The sequence below is a fragment of the Anguilla rostrata genome, chromosome 9 (assembly GCF_018555375.3).
Source record: "Anguilla rostrata isolate EN2019 chromosome 9, ASM1855537v3, whole genome shotgun sequence".
NCBI classification, from domain to species: domain Eukaryota; kingdom Metazoa; phylum Chordata; class Actinopteri; order Anguilliformes; family Anguillidae; genus Anguilla; species Anguilla rostrata.
The window spans coordinates 13,937,346-13,946,724 of record NC_057941.1 but is presented as its reverse complement, the minus strand read 5'-3'; the positions used below and the strand labels follow the sequence as shown (position 1 = coordinate 13,946,724).

The 9,379-nt window shown below is 38.2% G+C and overlaps 1 long non-coding RNA gene across 1 annotated transcript; it reads right to left on the bottom strand.

Moving 5' to 3' along the window:
• Positions 1 to 6,001: 6,001 nt before the first annotated feature.
• On the bottom strand, positions 6,002 to 6,679 carry LOC135262387 (uncharacterized). Its single transcript, XR_010332204.1, has 2 exons — positions 6,466 to 6,679; positions 6,002 to 6,325 (listed from the first exon to the last, which is right to left on the bottom strand). It is a non-coding gene; the product is annotated as an uncharacterized LOC135262387 (long non-coding RNA).
• Positions 6,680 to 9,379: the final 2,700 nt, after the last annotated feature.

Genomic DNA, 9,379 nt, shown 5'->3' with positions numbered 1-9,379 from the left:
TGGCCTTTGTTAGAATAAGGACCAGAGCTGTGCCACTGAAAGTCAAAGAAGCCATTATAATGCTGGGAAATAAAATAAAAAACAGTCAGAGACATAGGCCAAGCCTTAGGCTTACCAAAATTAACTGTTTGGAACATCATTAAGAAGAAAAAGCACGGGTGGGCTCAGTAATTTCAAAGATCCTGATAGGCCTCTACAGTTAATGGCCAAAGAATTCTCACCATAATTAAGAAAAACCCTCAAACACCTGTCCAAACACACATCAGAAACACTCATCGAGAGGCAAGGTAGGTGTGAATGTGTCAATGACTACTGTTCGCATAAGACTTCATGAACAGAACTACAGGGGCTACACAGCAAAATGCAAACTATTAGTTAGCAGCAAACACAGGATGGTCAGGTTACAGTTTGTTAAGAAGTACCTAAAAGAGCCTGCAGAGTTCTGGAAAAAAGGTCTTGTAGACAGATGAAACCAAGATTGACTTGTATCAGAGTGATGGCAAGAGCAAAGTATGGATGCCAAAGGTAACCTCCCAAGATCCAAAGCCCCTCCCTCATCTTTGAAACATGGTGGTGGGGATGTTATGGTTTGAGCATGTATAACTGTCACAGGTACCAGCTCACTTGTCTTCATTGGTGACGTAACTGCTGATAGCAGCAGCTGCATGAATTCCGAATTGTACATGAGGAACTTATCTGCTCAAGTTCTAGCAAATGCCTCTGAATTCATTTGACGGCATCCCAGACAGCAAGTGACTCAGATCTGCTTTGAGTCCAACACAACAATGCTGACTTCAGGACAGAATTAGCTCAGATCTAACCTGGAGTTGTTTGCTATCAGAGGCTTCATCCTACAGCAAAACAATGATCCCAAACATACTACTTAAACAAAAAAGGAGTTTGTCAAAGCCAAAAACTAGAAAATTCTTCACTGGTTTAGTCATTCATCTGATCTGAATCCAATTGAACATGCGTTTCATATGCTGAAGAGTAAACATGAGGCAACTAGCTCCTTAAACAAGCAGGATTTGAGGAAAGCTGCAGTACAGGCTGGGCAGAGCATCACCAGAGAAGATACTCAGCTCCTGGTGATGTCTATGGATCACAGACTTCAAGCAGTCATTGACTGCAAAGAATATGTGACAAATTACTAAACATGACTGCTTTCACTTACGTAACATTAATGTATCCCAAATATAATATTGGAGTACCGAGCCAAGTAAAAAATAAAAAAAAGACAAGCAGGAAATGCATTTTTTAAAAACCCTATAAAATATAACAGGTAGCTTACAAATTAGTACAAACTATGTTTTCATTTAATTCTTGCCTGGTAGCTAAAAAATGAATTAACTAATCAATTATGCAACACATATCATATCTATTTTTCAGTGTTGCATCAACACCCTGATCAAAGCAAGCACCATATGATTTATTTGTAAAAACCAAGAGCATTTAAATAAACAAGATGATAAACAAAACATTAGTGTGTTACACGTTAGGTGACTAGCACCTATTTTATTCAAGTTGCATTTCAGCTGAATTTTTAATCTGGGTCAAATTTAAGTTCAAGGGGAATGATCACAGCAGCCATTTCTGGGTGAAATATCTCACACACAAATGAGGAAACCTTGGAATTGTTACTGTCATGGTTCTGTGTTCCTGTCCGTGTTTCTTTGTTGGGCCGCCAGATGGCTGCACTTCGGTTTTGTGTCCTGTTTAATTGTATTGTTTTCAATTATCCAATTAGTGTTTGCTGGTTGTCTCGTTTTCCCTTCCCTCTCTGTGGCCTGATTGTTCATGGTGCCCTCCTGTGTCTCGTCAGTGTCTGTTCTATTTAAGTTTCCCTCTTCCTTGACTCAGGAGCTGGATCCTTGTGGTTATGTCTGGTTGTTTGTGCGTAAGCCTCTTTTCATGTACCTGCTCCATGCGTTCCTGCCCATGTTCTGGTTCCCTTGTGTTTTTGGATTTTTCTGGATTTTCTTTATTCCTGTGTTGTTTTGAAGTTTTCCGTCATTTGTTGAAAGTTGCCCTGTGAGGCTTTCTGTTCCCTTTTGTTCCCTTGTTTAAGTAAAGTCTTTTGTTCTTATCATTTGGAGTTTTGTATTTTTCCCCCTCTGCGTTTGGGTCCAAACCCCCCATGCATCCTGACAGTTACAACAATTCTCAGAGTTGCCCAAACCCATTGGAAATTCTCTTGTGAATTACCTGTAAAATAATTCTTATTTTTGAATCAACTATGACCATGCTGCAGTGGCATTAATATGAGGTAAACTGAAACATTTTGGGGGTCAAGGATTTCAAGGATAAATTAAAACTGCCCACTTGCCCTTGTCAGGAAGACTGACTGTGGTAGGAAATCCCACTGTTACGGTTTCCTTTGACGCTGGGTGCACAGTCTCACTATTTATGAATGCAGTAACACTTAAAAAGAGAATTTCTTAATTTTACCCTCAAATAAACATGTTCAGTTGAAGTTAATTTTTAGCTTGAAGACCTGTCATGAGGAGAAACTCAGACTTATTAGGTTTAATACAACATTCAAACATAATGTAAAAGTTCCTTTCTGTTTTATTCACTCTAACCAATGGTGGGTGATTCATTATGAAAAAAGGAAATTAAGAATACAAAGTCCTCTCCTTTTCAGAAAGGACTGGGGAAATGATGAATGCTGTTCATTCAGTAGCACTGCATCACTGAGAACAATACCACAGTTTTGGCTGGGCATTTAAATGCAATTTCCTTTCAGTGTATTGAGTTATGTGCTGTGAAAAAACAATTCAATTGTAATTAAGCACACACCATAATGGGTGATAATGGATCAGGGCTGAATGTACCCAGTACATTTATTTAATAATTTGATTTGAAAACAGCGTTATTGGAGCAAATCCACAATCAACAGGATATTATAAATAAACCAAATGACTAATTTCTGATTCTTTTCACAATAGCAATTGCATTTCAGTCCACTAACTGCTGTCTGAAAAGACAACTTACAGTTAAAAAAAACTCTGTACTATAAATATGAACTGAGTCCCTTTAGATTATCATACATTCTGGCTGAATGCATGTAGTCTAATGTATCTATGTTGTAAATGAGTAGATAATTGCAAAAATACAACTTCTCTGTTCAAGGGACAGAAAAGTTGTGGGTTATGTGGGGTTTTGAACAGCAATAGAATATTCTCTAATATCTAAAAGTTGATTTAACAAATGACTCTATGATTGACCAATAGAAGGGCCTTTTCTCAGAAGAATGTATTCCTATAAGTCTATTTGTATGCCTGTGTCACAATCATTCAGTACTTCTTTGTGATCTGTATCAAACTCGTTTGCTAAATCAAAATCATTTGCTGCCACATTGCATGCTTACGGTGAGGCCTAGCCGAGCACACTGGAATCTAAAGGCTAGAGCCTTTGAGGGGTCTTAGCTGTATATTAGCTTGACGTAAGGTTTCCTAGTGCTATTATTAGTCCTCCTATCACTCCACTACTTCAGCCTAACTGCTTTATTGGAACTTCAGGAAGGTGCCATTCCTGACTGGTTTCAGAAGCAAGCTTGGGAGATCCATCCAGCCCCGGTGTCATATTGCATCTCATCATGGTCCACGGAACTTGGCGTAAACAGAGTGGAGACTGGGGACTTCCTGCTTCCTGGCTTCCCTGAATGTTCCCACACCCATTGTGTTCTTCAAATGGCAGACATGATGATCATAAATCATGTATGGTTGCTTCTGGAACAGGCTTACTCATTTTTATTGATGATGTACGGTACGATGGTAGCAATAGGATCAACCAAAGCATTCATCAATGGGAAAAATTTTCCAAAATTAGACATTTTGGTCCAACCAAGTCAGTCATCTGATTAAATCCATTCAAGCATACATTTCACTTGCTGAAGAGGAGACTGAAGACAGAAACCCTCCCAAAACAAAGACCAACTGAAAGTGGCTGTACTGAAGGCCTGGAAAGGTTTAGTGATCTAATTGTGTCATAGACTAGATTCAGTTATTGCACTTAAGGGCTACACAATGGGGGTGACTTCAGGTCTATTCAGGTCCAAGTTGTTGTCAGGTCTGCTACCTTGTTCTTGTATGCAGTTTCATCCCTGTTGCTGATCTGGCCAATTAGTGTCATCTGCAAATGTGATGGTGTGGTTGTTGTTGTGTGTTGTGAATCAGTCATAGGTGAAAAGAGAAGGGCTGAGACAACAGCCCTGAGGAGTTCCTGTGTTTATCATGTGTAGATTTAAGTTTTATTACTGATCTTTACCACTTGCATTCTGCCTGTCAGGAAACCTAGTGTCTTGTTGCAGATGGAATTGCACAATCCCAGATCTCTTTCAAAAGCTTCAAGATCAGCTTAGAGGGTATGATCATTTTACAGGCTGAACTATAGCCAATAAATTGCATTAGGACATAGGTTTTACACTTGTCCAGATGCACGAGAGATGTGCAGAGCCAAGGAGATGGCATTGTCCACAGATCTGCTTCTGTAATGTAGCTAGCACAAGCCAATAGCACTAACCTATAAAATGTATTGTCAGCATTACTTGTTCAATTGAACATTCAAAGTGAAACCAATGTTCAAAATGTGTTAAATTATACTGGACAGTTTACCTGAACGGTTTCAAGTTATTTTGATAGTTTTAAAACAGCTCATGAAGAAAGGAAAGGGGTTTGGCTATTTTTTTACTTTCAGACTTCTACATAGAATGAAATGGCAATATGAAAAAAGAATACAAAATTTGCATATTGCATAATTTTGTTTGTTGTGTCTTTTATCCCACCGAATTAATTTTAAGCTCTGCAATAGGGTGATACTGCCGATATCACTTTTTTTCTTTTAAAGGACAAAGTAGGTCAGATTTGAGTCTTACCCTTTCCTGTGAATTCATTTCACATGCCTTAGGCCAGCCTAGACTGTTTTTCTGAAACTCCTTAAACTGTGCAGATTTAATTCAGTATGCACATAATATATACAGGTTAAACAGACTTCAGTTTTTCATTGTGTATCACTCAGTTTCACCTTCTGATATCAGGTGCTGATTTGTCAAATGTATACACATGAAATGTATTGCATTATTTGCTCTAAAAGATTACCAATAAAAGTAAAGTTAAATGAATAAATATTTAAGTGAAGAAGTGATTTCATGTGCAACAGGGTATCTGAGTTAGGCCATCCTTGAGCAACCTTCATACTAATCTTTAGTAATCTTCATACTAGAGCTGCATAATAGCATGGGCTAGCTGCAATTCTGCTGAGCAACTTTCACTGAAGGCTATACATAAATGAAATGCAATTATATTATCCGAGTACATAGCTGGGTATGACCTCATTGTAGCACTGTATTACTGCACCCATTACAAGAATGAAAATCGTGACCAGCGTTTATCACAATTGACCAGCAGAGAAAAACATTTGAGTTGGCATTGCCCAGGCCAACTGCAGTCTGAAGAAAAGAGGCGGAGTGGCATGGTGAGAGAGCACAAAAGCAATAAAAGAGCAATCAGACATAATGCACAGTGTGCAAAACATGTGGCATGCCATTAGGATGAAGCAATGTGCAAATGGGATCACCCATCAGCAGATCTTACCTTTTTATTACACTAGGTCTAATGCAAAGGCTTGACTGTACATTTTTTTACCATATGTCACTATACCAGAAAATTTTAGTTGCGATGTGACAAAAGATTTCAAATGAAGACCAATCCCCTGTCATTTCTATTATTACCTAGGTAATTTAATGTAACCCTCTTACTTATAAATCTCTTAATGAAAATGGTTTAATATGATTTGCATAAAGGTAATGCTACCATTACATTACGACCACATTAGTTTAATCACTAAAACAAAATTTATTTGAGAAGAAATAACGTTTAAAGAGTATAAGGTTTTAGCCTCCTACAAACTCAATGTCTATACAGACAAATAAAGCCATGTTCCCATATAATAAAATCTATTTTAAAATATATTTAACCTGTGGCTGGACATAAACAAAAAATGGCTCTCTTCCTTCCAATAGTTGCACATTACATTTAGAACGGCATTTTTGCGAGAAATAAAATTGTATGCATTTGTGAGATGTTTTGAGACTAAGCAGTGCGAAGACATTGAGTGGGACCCGAATACAGCTTTTTAATTTATTAACCAGTGTAGATAAAAACCTCTCTTCGCATCACTCTCATTCTCATCATGTGGTTTTATTCTGTTCCTCATGTCAGGAGCCACCCCCAATGGCACCTGTGTGTCCTCACATCCCCACCAGGTCGCACCAACTCTGCACATGTGAGGGGTCTATGTGAGACAGTCGCCAGGGGTGGTGCAGCTGGGGAGAAAGGGGGTATGGGTGCTCGTAATTGGAGTGGAAATTTAGAACAGCCCAGAAATCTGTGACCGAGAGACATGGCAAGCTGACCCCTTCTGCAAAATTTCAGGTCCAGCTCATGGGCCTCCTGACTCACTTGCCAAAAGCTAAGTGAAGGAATAGAGCCATTTTTTCTGCCTCACCCATCTCTGCAGTTCTCTAACAAAAACACAGTGGGTAAACTGCAGCCAACCATGCAAAAGAAAAGGTTTTAAAATCGTCTGCACCCAGAAACGTAACTCTTCTCTACAGCCGTCTCTCCCCACTAAACATATTCTCCAGTCTTATATACACCTAAGCTCCCTGCTAATTACCAATTCCCTTCAGCTGCGTTAACCCCCGCTGTTTCAGAATGGCAAGTACCCCTCCCATGGCTCTGCATTCCACATTCGGTTCCCTATTATCAATTACTCCAGCAATTCAGACCCAATCAAGCAAGTAGCGCCTCCACCAGCACTGCCTCCTGACACTCAGAACCCCAAACTCTCCAGCTCCTCATGAGTTATTCAACAGAGTACTTTTAACATTATTTTGCTGTTTGGGATAATGCACGCCTTATTTTATTTATTACTTGTTGCTTGCAGGCAGTCTTGAAAGGATTATTTTACCTTCAAAAGTGCAAGCAGAGAACACCTTTCTCCAGGAGGCAGACTCAAAACAATATTTGCATTTTATGAAAACACCCAAGTACGGATGTGTACAATTTACTAAAAAATGAGGATTTCAGTATGTGCAATTCTGGTGCTAAACATATACTATAGTCCATACAGTCATGTAATTAAAATTGTATTTGAGATGCACGATCATACATTCAGTCAGTTTGGTGGTTGTCACAGACAGGGGTCCTGACTACATAATAATAATACCAATAGTATGTGATATACCAATACTATATTGACACAATGATTAAGCAGTAATTTATCACCTTATAAGAGTCTTGTAATTTAATAATGAATATAAAAAAGATGGCTGTGATAGCAAAATGTGTGTTTTTAGCAACAGGTATCTTCATAATACACCCTCATAGAACTCCAATTTTAAAAAAATAACAAGCCCGTGCTAAGTCTGTAAATTTGAGCTGCACGGCACTGAAGTACAAAAAATAAAAAGAGTTAACTCGTTACATTTGCTATGAAAAATATACTACCTTGCTCATGTACACAAACATTATTATTTATGTCCAAAGCTCCATTTTCCCATCCCCAGTTACATACATATTAAAGATTCCATCCAAATCCATCCACCCCAGGACTGTCAAGCAAAGAATGTGGAGCTGAGCGGGAGTCTTTGCTATGGTGAACAGAATGAAGAGATTATAGTTACATAGCTATGATAGTTTGCATATTTAGCAGATGCTCTTATCAGAGCGACTTACACATATTATCTTCTTTGTATATACGGTCCATTTATATAGTGGGGTATTTACTGAAATAATTCAGGTTAGGTAACTATCTCAACACCAGCACCCACCGGGAAATCAATCCTACAATTTCAGAGTTTCAAGTCCAGTTCCCTAAATGTTATGTGATAGTGCTGCCCTAATGAGCAAAATGTATGACTACTTACATGCTCTGATATAAAAAGTTATTAATCTAAATACAAATTGTATTTATTTATTTATTTAAGTGTCCATAGGGTGTTGTGTCACTTGTAAAACAAAGGCAAAGGGAGGAAAAAGGATACATCAGTTTAGTTATTGTATTTCAACAATCCTTTTTAATTTTAATTAGGTTTACCAACAAAAATATGACTCAGTGCTTACCCTACATAATTGTTTTTACAGAGGATAGTCAGGATCGACGAATGAAAGAAAGGCAGGCTATACTTACAAAAAGGTTGTCACATGGCAACTGGCCCAGAAGGCATTGTAAAAAGCCTGTTTTTGTTAAACAAAATACATGCTGCTAGAGAAAAATTGTGAGGGTCCAGTTGGTTTGCTGCTGTTCTTTGTCTGTTGTTTTTGCTGCATGCTCACACTGAGGGAACTCATTAGTTTGTTCCTGTTCCAGGGCTTCTCTCCAGGAAAGAACTGCTGGTTTGGTTCTCACAAAAACAAATGACTCGACCTTGTAATTTTTTATTGTGAGTAGTGAAGGGAAGACAGTTTTGCTTGATTGCAAATGTGCGTTCCACCTTACCAGACAAAGTGTCTTATGTTGCAAGATTCATCCCAAAGGTGAACCTTGAATTTTTCCAGGGCTTTGAAATCTGTTCTCATCAGGGACAGGGGAAGAATTACAGAGCTCAGAGTTGAAACTACTCAACCTTTAACCTCCCAAGACATGGATTAGATATTCATAAATTGATCCTTAGTACAGATTCAGAGTCCTGAATCTTTCACTTGATCCCTCTGAATCAACAGAAGGGTCTTTCTCATAACTCATTGGTTTGGTCTCATTGAGCACCTCATGTTGCAGATTCTATGAAGTCACAAAAAATAATAATTATTATTATTTTTCCTTGTCTCTTTTCACCAAATATCTTCTTGGACTGATTTCCCTTTCTCTGGGATGCTCTCTGACATATTGCAATATTTATGAAAAATAGAAGAAGGCAACTGTAGCAACTTGAAGGCAAGAAGTTAACTCATACTCAGTATACTTCCTTGATATTCCTCCATGTCAATGACAATGCTTTACAAATAGAAGATATTGCCACAGACAGAAAATCCAATGTAAAAAAAGTAGGCATGATTGTCCTTTCTCTCCTCTGAAAATTGTCCAGGTTATTAGTGGATGTTTACAATGGAAAAGATCTTGTTAAAATAACCTAACAATGGACTGAACTTACTGTACTCAAAGTGTAATTCCCAGAATAAATAAATTATCGACTTGGACTACTGCAACCACAACAGCAACAGAGGAACCCTGGATGCATACAAAATACTTCCAAAAAGAAAAAACCCTCATGCTTCGATTATATGCTGCTACCTCTGGTAAAACCAATAACATTAAAATAAAATGACCTCTTACTTGTGCTCCCATCAAACCCAAAGTTAAATTAATTGGATACGGA